General features: G+C 35.7%; 1 protein-coding gene and 2 long non-coding RNA genes across 3 annotated transcripts in view; 1 reads left to right on the forward strand and 2 right to left on the reverse strand.

The window, feature by feature from the left end:
• LOC132699862 (nephrin-like) overlaps nucleotides 1–14431 on the reverse strand; it is a 508010-nt gene extending 493579 nt beyond the window's left edge. Inside the window, exon 1 of the mRNA XM_060666811.1 lies at nucleotides 14104–14431. The gene's annotated coding sequence lies outside the window, so the exon portion shown is untranslated. The remainder of the gene's footprint in view (nucleotides 1–14103) is intronic.
• Nucleotides 895–3520, reverse strand: LOC132708240 (uncharacterized). The gene is made up of 3 exons (XR_009619881.1): nucleotides 3335–3520; nucleotides 3103–3278; nucleotides 895–1232 (listed from the first exon to the last, which is right to left on the reverse strand). It is a non-coding gene; the product is annotated as an uncharacterized LOC132708240 (long non-coding RNA).
• On the forward strand, nucleotides 6264–8670 carry LOC132708224 (uncharacterized). The gene is made up of 3 exons (XR_009619880.1): nucleotides 6264–6449; nucleotides 6506–6681; nucleotides 8552–8670. It is a non-coding gene; the product is annotated as an uncharacterized LOC132708224 (long non-coding RNA).
• Nucleotides 14432–16075: the final 1644 nt, after the last annotated feature.

Here is a 16075-nt window from a genome sequence, read left to right on the forward strand (position 1 = left end):
GTTTTACATTTCTTGATTAAAGCGCAAGCTAAGTCTCGTTTAGGAAAGGTCCCGAAAGAAAACTTTGCAGATAAATAGAAAAAAGCAGCTATAAAGAATTGGTTTTTCATTCTTTCACTGGAGAGCGCTATGTAACAAGTTCGCCGTTTCTCTGCTTTTAGCGAAATTTCACATGGAACATTAAATATATTACTACTATATTAGTCAATAACCGGTACATAACAACGTCCAATTCGCTTCCTTTTTTTCTTCAACAATTATGGCTTTGTGTTTCTTGTGCTGTATTTGAGATTCGAAACACCAATAATAAAAAATTTGCGACGATCAACAGCGAAATTTAAAAAACTTTTCCAGATTTTATGATCATTACATGTCGTCTGAACATTAATGAACAGCCCCTGGAATTATAACCACGTTTTTTTTAATCTGACTACATCATTGCAAATTAAAACGGTACACAAAAAAGTTGTTGAAATTAATTTAACAAACTTCTCAAGTCACTCTCTTATTAAATACTCGTGCCAAATCAAACTGGAAGCTAGAGATGCATTTATCAAATTTATTGCACAACATACCATTTTCTACGTCCAATAGTTTGTACTACATTTTTGCCAAACAGCACAAATAAATTCACTAAGTGATGTGTAACATCACCATCAAAACTAACCAACGTCAAAATATTATCAGTGTGCTATATCTACCGAAAACATCCCATCAGTAGAGATATGTATAATATAGGCTTCCCCCACTCCTCTCCCTTTTGTGGGCGTGTCCTCCTTCCCCACGACTCTCTAGCTCCTCCGCCTTTACCCATAATCCCTTGAAACTGGCCCCCATTGGATAAGCAACCAGAAATGCGGTTTAATCAATCTCCCCACCTCTAGTTTGCGATGGCGGCGAAGCCAATCAGAGCCCAGATATTTTCCCACCCCTAAGAAAAGCAATGGCGTCAATGAGACTTGTTCATATTGTTCGCGTGACCATCTGCACCCTCTAGCGGTTCGAATGTAAACTAGTGTCCCCTCTTGGAATAAGATTTTCTTTAATAAGGTAACCCCACCTAGTGAATATTGACCAAAACATTTATTTTAAAAACATATAATTCTGCGAATGTGTACCCTCGCGGGTACAAACTGTACTTTTATTGCGCACAAAGGACAGGGGAAATAAAGACGAAAAGTGTTGGATTTCTTTTCTCGGAACTGGAAGCTGGCAGGCACCACCAATAATATCTGCAAAACAAAAACCTGGTTAAAATTTTCATTAATAAAGTAGGATATTAGAAACCGTATACCTTTTTAATTTACTAAGCCATCTACCGTGCGTTAACTTCATACATATTTCCGCATACTTCTGTTTTAAGGTATCGTGAAATATTTGACTATTTATCTGGGAAAAGTTCATATGTCGAAAATATTATGTGTATGTGGCCGTGGTAGGCTTTCTTTGCTATTATAATTTTATTTTTATTATTTAATATTTACAAAATTAATTTATCTATCTTATTGATGATTTTGATTTTCTTTGCTATTTTTATTATTTAATATTTTCAAAATTAATTTATCTATCTTATTGATGATTTTAAGATATTGCAGTCAACTTTACTATTTCATCAATTTCTTTTATTTATTGCTGATCTTTGAGGATCTTAGTGATAGTGTACATACTTTTTTTCGTAACTTATCTGTATCTACCCTTTAATTTCCTATCAATCCATAAAGCAAACTCGAAAGGCATCTTAACTAAAAAGTCATATACTTTAAAGCTGCTGCGACTACTACATGAAAGTGTGTTTCTATGCAATCTCAACAATAATGAAATCTGGACGCTTATATTAAATACTGTAATACTCTTCTCTGCTAACGCTCTAGGAGACGCTATTTGAACCCTGTTCAAAGAAAAACTTCTACAGCCCAAATAACCTCTCTGAACCATACTTAAGCGCATCACTCTTTCACTGTCTTGCAGCCTTCAGATTAATATTCCGTACTAACTACGTATGCCATACACGAAACGTTCTATTTTCTAATTTTTTTTTTATGCGCTACATTAACGAACAGGATCTAAACTTTTCTGTCTGTGTATTTTGTTAGCCACCTTAAAAAATTAAAAAAAAGGTATGCGAACCTAGAGGATATTTTCCATATTTTTCACAAATGGTGACAACAATTAATGCAAGTATTATTTTTAATAATAATCCATCTTTCGCTAAGACACGAAAACATCGACTTTTTAATTCTAATTTTTCTCATAGAGCTTCCCTTTAGTCTCTATCTGTTCTTTAACTAAATCCCCACCTTTTTGAAAAACCAACCTCTAAAAATAGTTAATTTTCTCTAATTTAAATTTGTACGTTTTCCGCAATATGTGTGAATATTTTCGCTAGAGCATTTAGTTACTTAGTACATGTCCTAATCAATATTTTAAAAATATAATTCTAATGATACGTGTTTACGATTTGAAGATAACGAAACATTCCCCAGTTTCATAAATGAGAGCTCACTGCCAAACTACCAAACATCACAGTACAAACTACCGTACTACGCCCCCCCTGGACAAAATCAGGTCAGTCAGCGTCATTAATTCTACCTGCGTTAACGAATAGCGTATTGTTAATTAAGGTTTAATACGCAGAAAATTTAAGTAACAAATAATCGCAATGAAACTCACTAACATCATAAATTATTAAAAAAAATTAGAACAGTTGGAATTTACTGGAGCAACCAATTTGGCACTAAAAATGGAAATTTTCGATACTCTACTAGGTGCCTACAATAAATTTTACTATTATTTTTAATGCAGAGACACAACGATTTTCTAGTTCTGAATTTGATCAGGGGTATATGACCATAGTTTACGCCGACTCTAAAAGGCATGCAGTCTATTGTTTTTGAACGCCCCATTTTGTGTATTATGTTCAAAACAGAGACTCTCTGGGCTTACGACTACAGCTACCAGCTGCTACTTTCAATAATATTAACACAAAAAAAGTAGGTGGCATTTCTATAATACGTGCAAAGTTTATGTGAAACTGACTGGAAGACAGAGTAATGCACCAATATGTTACTAAACATATTTCGATAGAATTCCGTAAGAGCTTACCTCCAAGTTTCCTCATTTAGTCAGTCAAAGCATCAAATGGGAAATTCCAATCCAACATATGTAGTGGTGGAAATATATCAATCGCCTACGTTACCGATGGTACCCGACTGAAGCTTCTGCGTCTTCTTTACCCCACATGCCTACTTAAAAAGATACTGGTCTAAGTCTCAATATTCCTGTTAAAAAAAGAGAGGTTCTATATTGCCATAAATATGTGTTTTCAAAATTTTACCTGAATGGTTCGTGATTCCTTATATATGCAGTGTTGGCAGCAATGTGGCGACGACTACGCTGAAACTTTCCATATCTCGTGTCCCCATGACTGGTCTGTTTCATATATCAAACCTCACCTCGCACGGGTTTGAACCTCCTTTAAAAAAAAAAAAAACAGGCAAGACTTGTACTTATATCAAAGTAATACGAGGAACTTATATTTTATGCCAAAACTTATTTCATCACCTCCAAAGGGGAGTAGGGGGTTTCTAAAGTATGGTAGGTACATCTCTTTCATTTTTTAATTAAAAAAATGACACAATTACGCGACGTAACTCGATCCGGATCGTTAACGCGTCTCAAGATGGGGGTTTAGAGATGCTGAGGTCATTAAATTGATTCACTATTACCAGTACACACTGAAACCCCTTATTTCCAAAATAAAAAAATTGTTAACTGTTAACACAACAAAAAAAACTATTTTCTCACCAATTATATTTCTGGGTCGTTTTCAGAATTTGTCCAACGTAGAATCCCAAGAGGATAGGGCCGCAATTTCGAAAAATTATCATGTCTCCCCACTATGCATTTGTACAAGAAGCAGGGCCGGATTAACAGCAATTATATTCTTGTCAGTCAACATACAGCCGCCGATTGAATTCTCGGATTCTGCTTTACTAGTTGCCATGGTCTGTCAAATATGTTACTTAAAAATTGTATATTTTTTTTTTACAAATAATATACCTTTCCTTAAATAATTCCGCCTTTGTCAAGTTGGACACTGGCACGTCTGTCCGCTTTGAAAAGCGCAGGCGTATGTATCTTCCAAAATGATCCAAGCAGGCCCGGATTGCCAGCAAATACACAACTCCCCGATTCAATTCTGAGATGTTGCTTCACGAGTTACCATGATCTGTCAAATATTTTAATTAAAAAAAAATCTATTATTCAGCAACAATATACCTTTTTAAAAATAATTTCGTCTTTTTTCAAGTTCAACAGGACACGTGTGTTCGTTTCAGTTGGACAAGGGCACGTCTGTCCGCTTTGAAAAGCGCGGCGTATGTATCTTCCAAAATGATCCAAATTGTTAACCTTTTTTTGATTCCTCGTTCCCCGATTCAATTCTGAGATGTTGCTTCACGAGTTACCATGATCTGTCAAATATTTTAATTAAAAAAAATCTATTATTTAGCAACAATATACCTTTTTAAAAATAATTTCGTCTTTTTTCAAGTTCAACAGGACACGTGTGTTCGTTTCGAAAGGTTTCGTAGTCTGTAGCTCTGTCGAATTCTCCAAAATTCGTTAAACCTTCAGATATTTTCAAAATTTGTCCAACGCAGACTTCCACTCACGCAGTTTCGAAAACTTTCTGGTCTCCCCGCCATGCATTTGTACACTTTTACCAAAAAGTAATAGATATTTTTTTTTTTACGCTAAATATTCCACAGATCGATGTAACTCGTCAAGCAGAATCCGAGAAGAAAAGTGACCGGGGGTGCTGATTGCTTACAATCCGACCCTGCTTCGTGTACAAATGCAATGCCATTTCGGCAGGGCTATAGGCTACGAAACCTTTCGAACTCGAAAAGGCGCTACTAATTTTGAATAGGTACTTAATATTGGGTAAAAGTAATAGATAAGATTGTTTTACATTAAATATTTGACAGATCGATGTAACTCGTCAAGCGGAATCCGAGAAGAAAAATGACGGATGTGCTGTTTGCTGATAGTCCAGAACGGCTTCGTGTACAAATGCATGGCGGGGAGACCAGAAAGTTTTCGAAACTGCGTGAGTGGAAGTCTGCGTTGGACAAATTTTGAAAATATCTGAAGGTTTAACGAATTTTGGAGAATTCGACAGAGCTACAGACTACGAAACCTTTCGAAACGAACACACGTGTCCTGTTGAACTTGAAAAAAGACGAAATTATTTTTAAAAAGGTATATTGTTGCTAAATAATAGATTTTTTTTAATTAAAATATTTGACAGATCATGGTAACTCGTGAAGCAACATCTCAGAATTGAATCGGGGAACGAGGAATCAAAAAAAGGTTAACAATTTGGATCATTTTGGAAGATACATACGGCGCGCTTTTCAAAGCGGACAGACGTGCCCTTGTCCAACTGAAACGAACACACGTGTCCTGTTGAACTTGAAAAAAGACGAAATTATTTTTAAAAAGGTATATTGTTGCTGAATAATAGATTTTTTTTTAATTAAAATATTTGACAGATCATGGTAACTCGTGAAGCAACATCTCAGAATTGAATCGGGGAGTTGTGTATTTGCTGGCAATCCGGGCCTGCTTGGATCATTTTGGAAGATACATACGCCTGCGCTTTTCAAAGCGGACAGACGTGCCAGTGTCCAACTTGACAAAGGCGGAATTATTTAAGGAAAGGTATATTATTTGTAAAAAAAAAATATACAATTTTTAAGTAACATATTTGACAGACCATGGCAACTAGTAAAGCAGAATCCGAGAATTCAATCGGCGGCTGTATGTTGACTGACAAGAATATAATTGCTGTTAATCCGGCCCTGCTTCTTGTACAAATGCATAGTGGGGAGACATGATAATTTTTCGAAATTGCGGCCCTATCCTCTTGGGATTCTACGTTGGACAAATTCTGAAAACGACCCAGAAATATAATTGGTGAGAAAATAGTTTTTTTTGTTGTGTTAACAGTTAACAATTTTTTTATTTTGGAAATAAGGGGTTTCAGTGTGTACTGGTAATAGTGAATCAATTTAATGACCTCAGCATCTCTAAACCCCCATCTTGAGACGCGTTAACGATCCGGATCGAGTTACGTCGCGTAATTGTGTCATTTTTTTAATTAAAAAATGAAAGAGATGTACCTACCATACTTTAGAAACCCCCTACTCCCCTTTGGAGGTGATGAAATAAGTTTTGGCATAAAATATAAGTTCCTCGTATTACTTTGATATAAGTACAAGTCTTGCCTGTTTTTTTTTTTTTTAAAGGAGGTTCAAACCCGTGCGAGGTGAGGTTTGATATATGAAACAGACCAGTCATGGGGACACGAGATATGGAAAGTTTCAGCGTAGTCGTCGCCACATTGCTGCCAACACTGCATATATAAGGAATCACGAACCATTCAGGTAAAATTTTGAAAACACATATTTATGGCAATATAGAACCTCTCTTTTTTTAACAGGAATATTGAGACTTAGACCAGTATCTTTTTAAGTAGGCATGTGGGGTAAAGAAGACGCAGAAGCTTCAGTCGGGTACCATCGGTAACGTAGGCGATTGATATATTTCCACCACTACATATGTTGGATTGGAATTTCCCATTTGATGCTTTGACTGACTAAATGAGGAAACTTGGAGGTAAGCTCTTACGGAATTCTATCGAAATATGTTTAGTAACATATTGGTGCATTACTCTGTCTTCCAGTCAGTTTCACATAAACTTTGCACGTATTATAGAAATGCCACCTACTTTTTTTGTGTTAATATTATTGAAAGTAGTAGCTGGTAGCTGTAGTCGTAAGCCCAGAGAGTCTCTGTTTTGAACATAATACACAAAATGGGGCGTTCAAAAACAATAGACTGCATGCCTTTTAGAGTCGGCGTAAACTATGGTCATATACCCCTGATCAAATTCAGAACTAGAAAATCGTTGTGTCTCTGCATTAAAAATAATAGTAAAATTTATTGTAGGCACCTAGTAGAGTATCGAAAATTTCCATTTTTAGTGCCAAATTGGTTACTCCAGTAAATTCCAACTGTTCTAATTTTTTTTAATAATTTATGATGTTAGTGAGTTTCATTGCGATTATTTGTTACTTAAATTTTCTGCGTATTAAACCTTAATTAACAATACGCTATTCGTTAACGCAGGTAGAATTAATGACGCTGACTGACCTGATTTTGTCCAGGGGGGGCGTAGTACGGTAGTTTGTACTGTGATGTTTGGTAGTTTGGCAGTGAGCTCTCATTTATGAAACTGGGGAATGTTTCGTTATCTTCAAATCGTAAACACGTATCATTAGAATTATATTTTTAAAATATTGATTAGGACATGTACTAAGTAACTAAATGCTCTAGCGAAAATATTCACACATATTGCGGAAAACGTACAAATTTAAATTAGAGAAAATTAACTATTTTTAGAGGTTGGTTTTTCAAAAAGGTGGGGATTTAGTTAAAGAACAGATAGAGACTAAAGGGAAGCTCTATGCGAAAAATTAGAATTAAAAAGTCGATGTTTTCGTGTCTTAGCGAAAGATGGATTATTATTAAAAATAATACTTGCATTAATTGTTGTCACCATTTGTGAAAAATATGGAAAATATCCTCTAGGTTCGCATACCTTTTTTTTAATTTTTTAAGGTGGCTAGCAAAATACACAGACAGAAAAGTTTAGATCCTGTTCGTTAATGTAGCGCATAAAAAAAAAATTAGAAAATAGAACGTTTCGTGTATGGCATACGTAGTTAGTACGGAATATTAATCTGAAGGCTGCAAGACAGTGAAAGAGTGATGCGCTTAAGTATGGTTCAGAGAGGTTATTTGGGCTGTAGAAGTTTTTCTTTGAACAGGGTTCAAATAGCGTCTCCTAGAGCGTTAGCAGAGAAGAGTATTACAGTATTTAATATAAGCGTCCAGATTTCATTATTGTTGAGATTGCATAGAAACACACTTTCATGTAGTAGTCGCAGCAGCTTTAAAGTATATGACTTTTTAGTTAAGATGCCTTTCGAGTTTGCTTTATGGATTGATAGGAAATTAAAGGGTAGATACAGATAAGTTACGAAAAAAAGTATGTACACTATCACTAAGATCCTCAAAGATCAGCAATAAATAAAAGAAATTGATGAAATAGTAAAGTTGACTGCAATATCTTAAAATCATCAATAAGATAGATAAATTAATTTTGAAAATATTAAATAATAAAAATAGCAAAGAAAATCAAAATCATCAATAAGATAGATAAATTAATTTTGTAAATATTAAATAATAAAAATAAAATTATAATAGCAAAGAAAGCCTACCACGGCCACATACACATAATATTTTCGACATATGAACTTTTCCCAGATAAATAGTCAAATATTTCACGATACCTTAAAACAGAAGCATGCGGAAATATGTATGAAGTTAACGCACGGTAGATGGCTTAGTAAATTAAAAAGGCATACGGTTTCTAATATCCTACTTTATTAATGAAAATTTTAGCCAGGTTTTTGTTTTGCAGATATTATTGGTGGTGCCTGCCAGCTTCCAGTTCCGAGAAAAGAAATCCAACACTTTTCGTCTTTATTTCCCCTGTCCTTTGTGCGCAATAAAAGTACAGTTTGTACCCGCGAGGGTACACATTCGCAGAATTATATGTTTTTAAAATAAATGTTTTGGTCAATATTCACTAGGTGGGGTTACCTTTTTAAAGAAAATCTTATTCCAAGAGGGGACACTACTTTACATTCGAACCGCTAGAGGGTGCAGATGGTCACGCGAACAATATGAACAAGTCTCATTGACGCCATTGCTTTTCTTAGGGGTGGGAAAATATCTGGGCTCTGATTGGCTTCGCCGCCATCGCAAACTAGAGGTGGGGAGATTGATTAAACCGCATTTCTGGTTGCTTATCCAATGGGGGCCAGTTTCAAGGGATTATGGGTAAAGGCGGAGGAGCTAGAGAGTCGTGGGGAAGGAGGACACGCCCACAAAAGGGAGAGGAGTGGGGGAAGCCTATATTATACATATCTCTACTCCCATCGCTCTCGTGGCTACCGGCTACCGGAAACGCTCGAAGTGCCTTGAGTCTGTATTTAATGGAGATGACAAAGTGACAGTTTGTGCGTTTATACAACTCTGATTCAAATCGGTCAAATCAGCTTTCATCGACTTAAAAATAAAATAACACTTTTCGGTAATTATTGGAAAAAACCTCACTGTAATAAATTTTTATACTTTGATGAACCCGATAATTGAGCTTTCTATTCCCAGTTCGTATTGGTTATATGTGATCGAAAAACATCGTGTTAAATATTCACAAAATTAGACAAAATATTGACTAAACCTCAAGTGTGTTCGAAGAGAAAAGTTCTAGAAGGGTATGGTCTGTTCATAGATAGAAGAAAGTGACCAATTGCTTTTGAACGGGATTATCCAAGGGTGGTCATAAACATACAATGCAACAAGATTATTACCTAAAGTTTCGGAATGTAAATTCAGGTAAAATTGTGGTCCGTAATAGAAAATAATTTTATACCTACCTGTGTTTAATATTCTTTGGTTTGATACACTGCTTAGTTTAAGTTTATTAATAATCATTCTTATTTCGTGTATAATATGTGCGAGTCTAGTGTATCTCAGGAGACGCTCCCGCCCAAATGTAGAAAACACTATTCTATTGAGACTAAGGAAATTATAAACAATGTTTATTGACTCTCATTGAACGTGGTGCCAGCAAGCAAGCATCTTTAGAAGAAACGGCCACATTGACGAAAATTCCAACATTAACTGTATGGAAAATTGTGAATAATCCCATTTCAGCGAGGAAAAAAAGAAGCGATGCTGACTTTTTGTCGAGTGTAGATGAAAGTGTTCAAGATATAATGCGGCGTAAAATTTACCAGTTATACGAGGAACAAAGAGTGCCTACATTTGATATCTTAATTAGGAGACTTGAAAATGATGAAACCGGTGAACACATGAGTTTTAGATTTAAAAAAATTGACAAAAAGCAAGTTTTAATGGAATCTTTTAGAATTTGGAAATGACGACTGGAATATCTAGAAAAAATTAGGATTTACCGAAAACAACAAAGGCCAATTATTTACTTGGATGAAACATGGTTCGACACTTACGATATCCCGGAAAAGGGTTGAGTTAACCCAACTGATAAGTGTAAAACAAACGCACCATCAAAAGGAGGTAAAAGAATAACTATTTTGCATGTTGCCTCTAAAGATGGTTGGATTCCAAATGGACTATCTCTGTCTGCGAAAAATATTAAAGATTCTTTTCTGGATTACCATGAAGAAACCACTGCTGATTTATTTGAAAGTTGATTTAAAAACAAACTAGTTCCAAACATTCCTCCTAATAGCGTCATTGTAATGGACAATGCAAGTTATCACAGTAGTATATGTATAATAATAATAATAATAGGGCATACAGTTTTAAGGCCTTACCACTGTATATTTAATCCCATTGAACATGTTTGCCACCAACTGACATCCGCCATTCGTCGTAACAATATTTTTCCCCGTGTTAACTCCAATGTCCTCAAACTTAGAGAAACCGAAGTTTTTAACATCCCTCAACAAAGTTGGGCAAATTCTGTTAAACATATAGAAAAAGCAGAACAATCGTATATCCATATTGCAAGTAATAATAATTAGAATAGGCGATGATAGCGATAGTAATGCTCATATATTATGTGAATAATTTTAAGTAATTTAAGTAGGTAATAAAAATAATTTGTAATTTTATTTTAGATTTAAACATAAATACATACATAAATAAATATATATTGTTTAGTATCTTTCCTAACAAAACCTCAAATAATAAAATTCTAAGCAAAGTACGGACCTGTTCGGCCATATTTCATTTTTACAGCTTGCCCGGGTCTTTCCTTAATTATTATCAGTTTGTCACTTTCTTATATCTATGAACAGACTTTACATCTCCATAACCACTAACCACTAATCATTTGAAATGGAATTACCTACGCACTTTACTTTAGTGTTGTGGAGAGAGACAATCAGCCTTGAACACATTTCAAGTGTAATATGTTCAAATAAGGAAAAGGATATTGGCGCTCTAAATTCTCGACACATTTTTTTCATTTCGTCTTCAATATGAAATGATAAATGGGCTATCTAATATAAGTCGACTTACAAAGGAATTTTAGATCGATGACGTCGAAGCGCTCTTCCAGGCCTGAATGCAATGGAAAATTTTTCATCAAAATCATTTTTTAATCGAAACGCAACTGGTCACAAAAAAATCGAACAAAAAACAGTTTGAAATTCAACATATAAATTAAACTGAAATTGAAAATGCTAATAGCCAATTTGTAAAAAATCAAATCAAACCAGGGCTAACTCGCCAAAATTTTTCAAATATTAGTTGAGTGCCCATATTAAACAACTGTACGAAAATTGGCTCCATGTTTTTTATCTAAGTCCGAGGGTTCTAAGAAATGAGTTGTTTTCTTATTATAATTTAAATATTACTAAGTTTTTTATTCTTCTGGATAGAGAAATTATTTTCTCTAAAAATGGAAATTCTTCCCATTAAATTTGTAGTAAATTTGATCTCTTGTTTTTTATGTACGACCCACTGTTTACAGGTAGAAAAACCGTTTTAACGTTCGGAAAAATCATTACAATCTGATACCGCGCGTGTGTATTTTTACTAAGGTAGAGTTAATTACTGAAAGCCATTAAGACAATTTAAATTTAATGAAAAAAGTTTGTACACATTATTAACACGCCGGCTTTCTTCTTTTCATCTCACATGTTTTCTTGAAATGTGCAACACTGTCATTTGGAAGTTTATATAGTTATAATAATAATAAGGTTGATTTGCAGAAAACAAATAATAAAATGTTATATCTCAATTACAGTACTCCAAATCATATTACAAATTAAATTTGATCGCAGATTAGAACCGACACCTAGAACAATTGATGTCTTTATTTTTATTTGAATTAACTGCGCCAAAATGTATATGATGTTTTTTGTTGACACCTCTCGCGTCGGACATTTCGCGATAAACAAACGGTATTACCGGTAGTCGTCTAGATTTCGTATGCATACGTCAAACAAGACGGCCGTCTTTCCGTCGACGGATATCAAAATAAGTGTCATTCAATATCACATGAACACTTCTAACTTTTATAATACGAAAATACTATAACCGGCCTCTACACCCTTGCAGCTTCAATATTTTAAGAATAAATCAAACAATTTTTGATGAAACAACACAAGTAGAGTGCAAAACTAATAACAGCAGCATAAAAGGGCAAGAAGTAAGGAGTCAGAGCATAAGTACTAGCATAGTAATGCACACTAGATATCACCCAACGCCTATAAGGTGCCGTTTATAATTTCTTTCGAAGGAACTTTCATTTAGAATTTTAAGATTGTTCAAAATATATTGTATTACTGTTATATGAAAACAATCCTTCAGCAAGTGAGGTATAGTTCAACTACAATTCTAATTAATTTCTGTACCCTTTGAATTATATATTTATTAATTTTATCCAATCATATCACAAAGATTAAATTGCCATAACACTAAAGAATCACATAAAGTTGTTCTTAGTTTTTTTCAAATTACCGTTACGACTTAGAAATAAAAATGTTAGATTCCCGAATGCGAAACCAAAGAAATGTGTCACGATGCAACACTAAACTCCTTGCATGGTTCGTGTAACTAATTACGACATCTCCTCCTCCGTAACATTAAATCTAGGTTCAATGTTCTCCATGTTTTTGCCAAGTATCATAACCGTTGTAGACCGTTCAACGGTGTAGAGGTGGCGCATTTAACCAGCCGGTTACGTAAAGGTGTGTATCATCTGATAAGTATAGCACAGCAACGTAGGCAGCTACTCGTGTTACAAGTGCAAAAAGCGTAACGTACACCGCAAGACAAAAAATCGCTAGCTTGATAATATTTTGATTGCCCGTAACTTTTTTGGTTTTAATTCAAATTAAAAAAACTATTAAGCTTAGCATTTTCCTAAATTACTCGTTACACAAAACACTAACAATTTTCTCAGATCTCCTCATATTTGATGTTTTCCCTGTATAATTCATCTTTATTCAATCGAACACGTTTTATTTTATTCCATTTGTTTTTGACATATTATTCAAAATAGAAAATTTTTATATAATCTTGAAGAGTTCTGTGACTGGGATTCAGAATTCAAAAATAGATGAGTAACCCAAGCATGTTAGACTTTATTCCGCGTTCCTTAGGAACATATATTTGCAACGTGTTTTGATTGAAAAAATTTAAAATAGCCTAACTGGGGAGAGATATTTCTCGTAGTTCAATCCACTGCGTTTAAATTTCGAAAAACCTATAAGCATAGTGAACATCAATGTCAGAGGAGGATGCAGTCTTGTTTGGGAATTTTTGGATAGATATGACTAAAATAGTAATTTAAAGAAATATATTATACTGACCAATGAAACTTCGTTCGCCACCAGAAAAGGCTGTAATAAACAAAATATACGATACCGGACTATAAATACTACATACATAGCAGCCCATTAATGTAATAATATTTTGGGTACGCAATTAGTAGATCAAAAATTAAGTGGAGATCATTATTTGCATTTCCTAGAACATAATATAACTTCTAACCATACCGTTTTGTTTTTTTTATTTACGATGATATCTAAATAACCAATCAATATCAAACAAGTCGCCGCCAATCAAAATGTTATTAAGATAAAGTGGGCGCACGGTACTACAAACTAAATCCTGTTTCTCAGATAATTTCCAATCGCACTTTTCGAGAAACCAGCGAAGCGCAGAATGACTAACAAAATGATTTCCTCCCAACTGTTACAACATTGTCAGGAAAGATCTGGTTCACTCTGTATATTAGTAGAGCAACGAATTTCACTGAGTATCGCAAAACTAATTTTCTTGTCCTCGTAGCATTTTTCTTTTCCATATTTGTCTCTCTCTGCGATATTTCGAATTCAATGAAAGGAGGAAGGAAAAGACAAAAATTAGATTTGTGATACGTAAAGAACCTAAGATCTAAGGTAAATTTACCTTATCTTTACAATTATATTCCTTAATTCTAGAAGACGAACCTCGACCTTGAGCTATACCTAGAAACACAAGACGTCTTATAATCCCGGGTTAGATCCCGATAACGTAGGTGTCACTTAAATTGATACACAGAACACGACACACCGACAAACAACGAACACTTAAAGGGAAAACTTTATCCATTATATTAGTCCGGGCGCGTCTACGAGAGACTTTACACCTTGACGTTTGAGTACGTCCTTGGCGTGCGACGTTACGGCGTCGCTGTCTCGTGGTGCATCGCGTAATTAGGTTGTTGCGTCCCGAAAATGTCCCGAAACAAACCCTGCCGTGCAGCAACGACACGACTGCGACAAGTTCCCGAAGGCTCCGCCCGGATTGCTAGACCTGAACCACGAAATTTCCCGATTCCGGGCGGACCGTGCCGATCCCAAGCATGCTCCGGAGCCCAGGAAATAACAGCCGTGAAATCAGCAGCCGGAGTTGATACTCACCGGAGCTGCCATCGCAGGGTGTCGAGTTTCTGGCCGACTAATAGGCCGTAGATAACTAGCTATCGTTTTACATCGACACGGTGCAATTTTATTTTTCCGCCAATTTAAACTTCGTCTCATTGCTCCACTGGAAGCGTTTTGATTATTTAGATTTAAACAAAATGCAGACTACTTATCAAACTGCATTTTATAGTATGAATTGTTAGAAATAAATAAAAACAGAACAATCCAACACAACCGCACTATTACACGAATTATGTATTAACACTTTTTAAATGCAAAAATATAAATCTAAATAAAACCTCTGAGAGCCTCGAACTGAATGGTTTACGAAATACTTGTTGTCTGCTTCAATTCGGCCGACCGGCGGCGCCTACATTTATGTAAATACTATGCGATAATAAAGTTCTTATAATTGGCACTTTTTTAACACTACAGTACTGACAACGGCGACGATCTCGGCGTCTCACCACTGGGGTACGACGTGTAAACAACCTCCAAGATGGTGTACCCTGGGCAACGCACTGCGCCAGCAGAGCGGCAAAAAGTTTACACAAATGGCGGCGGAACTAGACAACGAGTCTCTCACGGCCAACACGAACAAGTGCAACCAAAACGAGAAAAACGCTCTTCTCAGAGCAAGAAGACAATAAATATCGGACCCTCAGTCCGAATTCTGCAGTTGAACATAGAGGGTATAAGCCGTGACAAATGCGAGCACCTTGGCAGAGTGGCCAGGGAAAGCCAAATTGATGTTATTGCACTGCAGGAAACACATCTAGCAAATGAAACCGAAATTTCAACTAGAGCTAAGGTCCCCGGTTACAAAGCAGTGGAAGCAATCCTTTCGGAAACGTACGGATCTATCATGTACCTGCGCAGTGACCTTGACAACTTTACTGTGGGAAAGAAGACCAATGCAAATGACATAGAAACAATAAAAATCGAACTTCCCCAAATACGTATAGTCTCAATATATAAACCACCTCACATAAGATCCTCCACTCCTAAATGAAAACACCCCAACAATTTTTCTCGGGGATTTCAATAGCCACCACACCAGCTGGGGATACAATACTAATGACGACAATGGAGAAACCTTGATGCAATGGATTGAAGAACAAGATCTATATCTCATTTATGACGCTAAAGACCTGAAAACCTTCCTCTCAGCACGATGGCAGACAGATACCAACCCTGACTTATGTATTGTCTCCACTGATGAGGAACGAACCCCCTTGCCACATATAAGGAGGGTGCTTCCTAGTTTCCTTCGTACTCAACACCGTCCAGTCACTGTAACCATTGGTATACAGGTCCCACTGATAGAATCAGTCCAAAAGCCAAGATGGAACTTCAGGAAAGCGGACTGGCCTACATACAAAAGAGAAATGGAATCAAATATACGGTTTGTTCAACCTAAAGTCGGAAACTACACCAGGTTTGTTGGCCTCATGATTGCGACGGCCAAGAGAAAT

The sequence above is a fragment of the Cylas formicarius genome, unplaced genomic scaffold (assembly GCF_029955315.1).
Source record: "Cylas formicarius isolate icCylForm1 unplaced genomic scaffold, icCylForm1.1 PGA_scaffold_10__41_contigs__length_53128322, whole genome shotgun sequence".
NCBI lineage: Eukaryota > Metazoa > Arthropoda > Insecta > Coleoptera > Brentidae > Cylas > Cylas formicarius.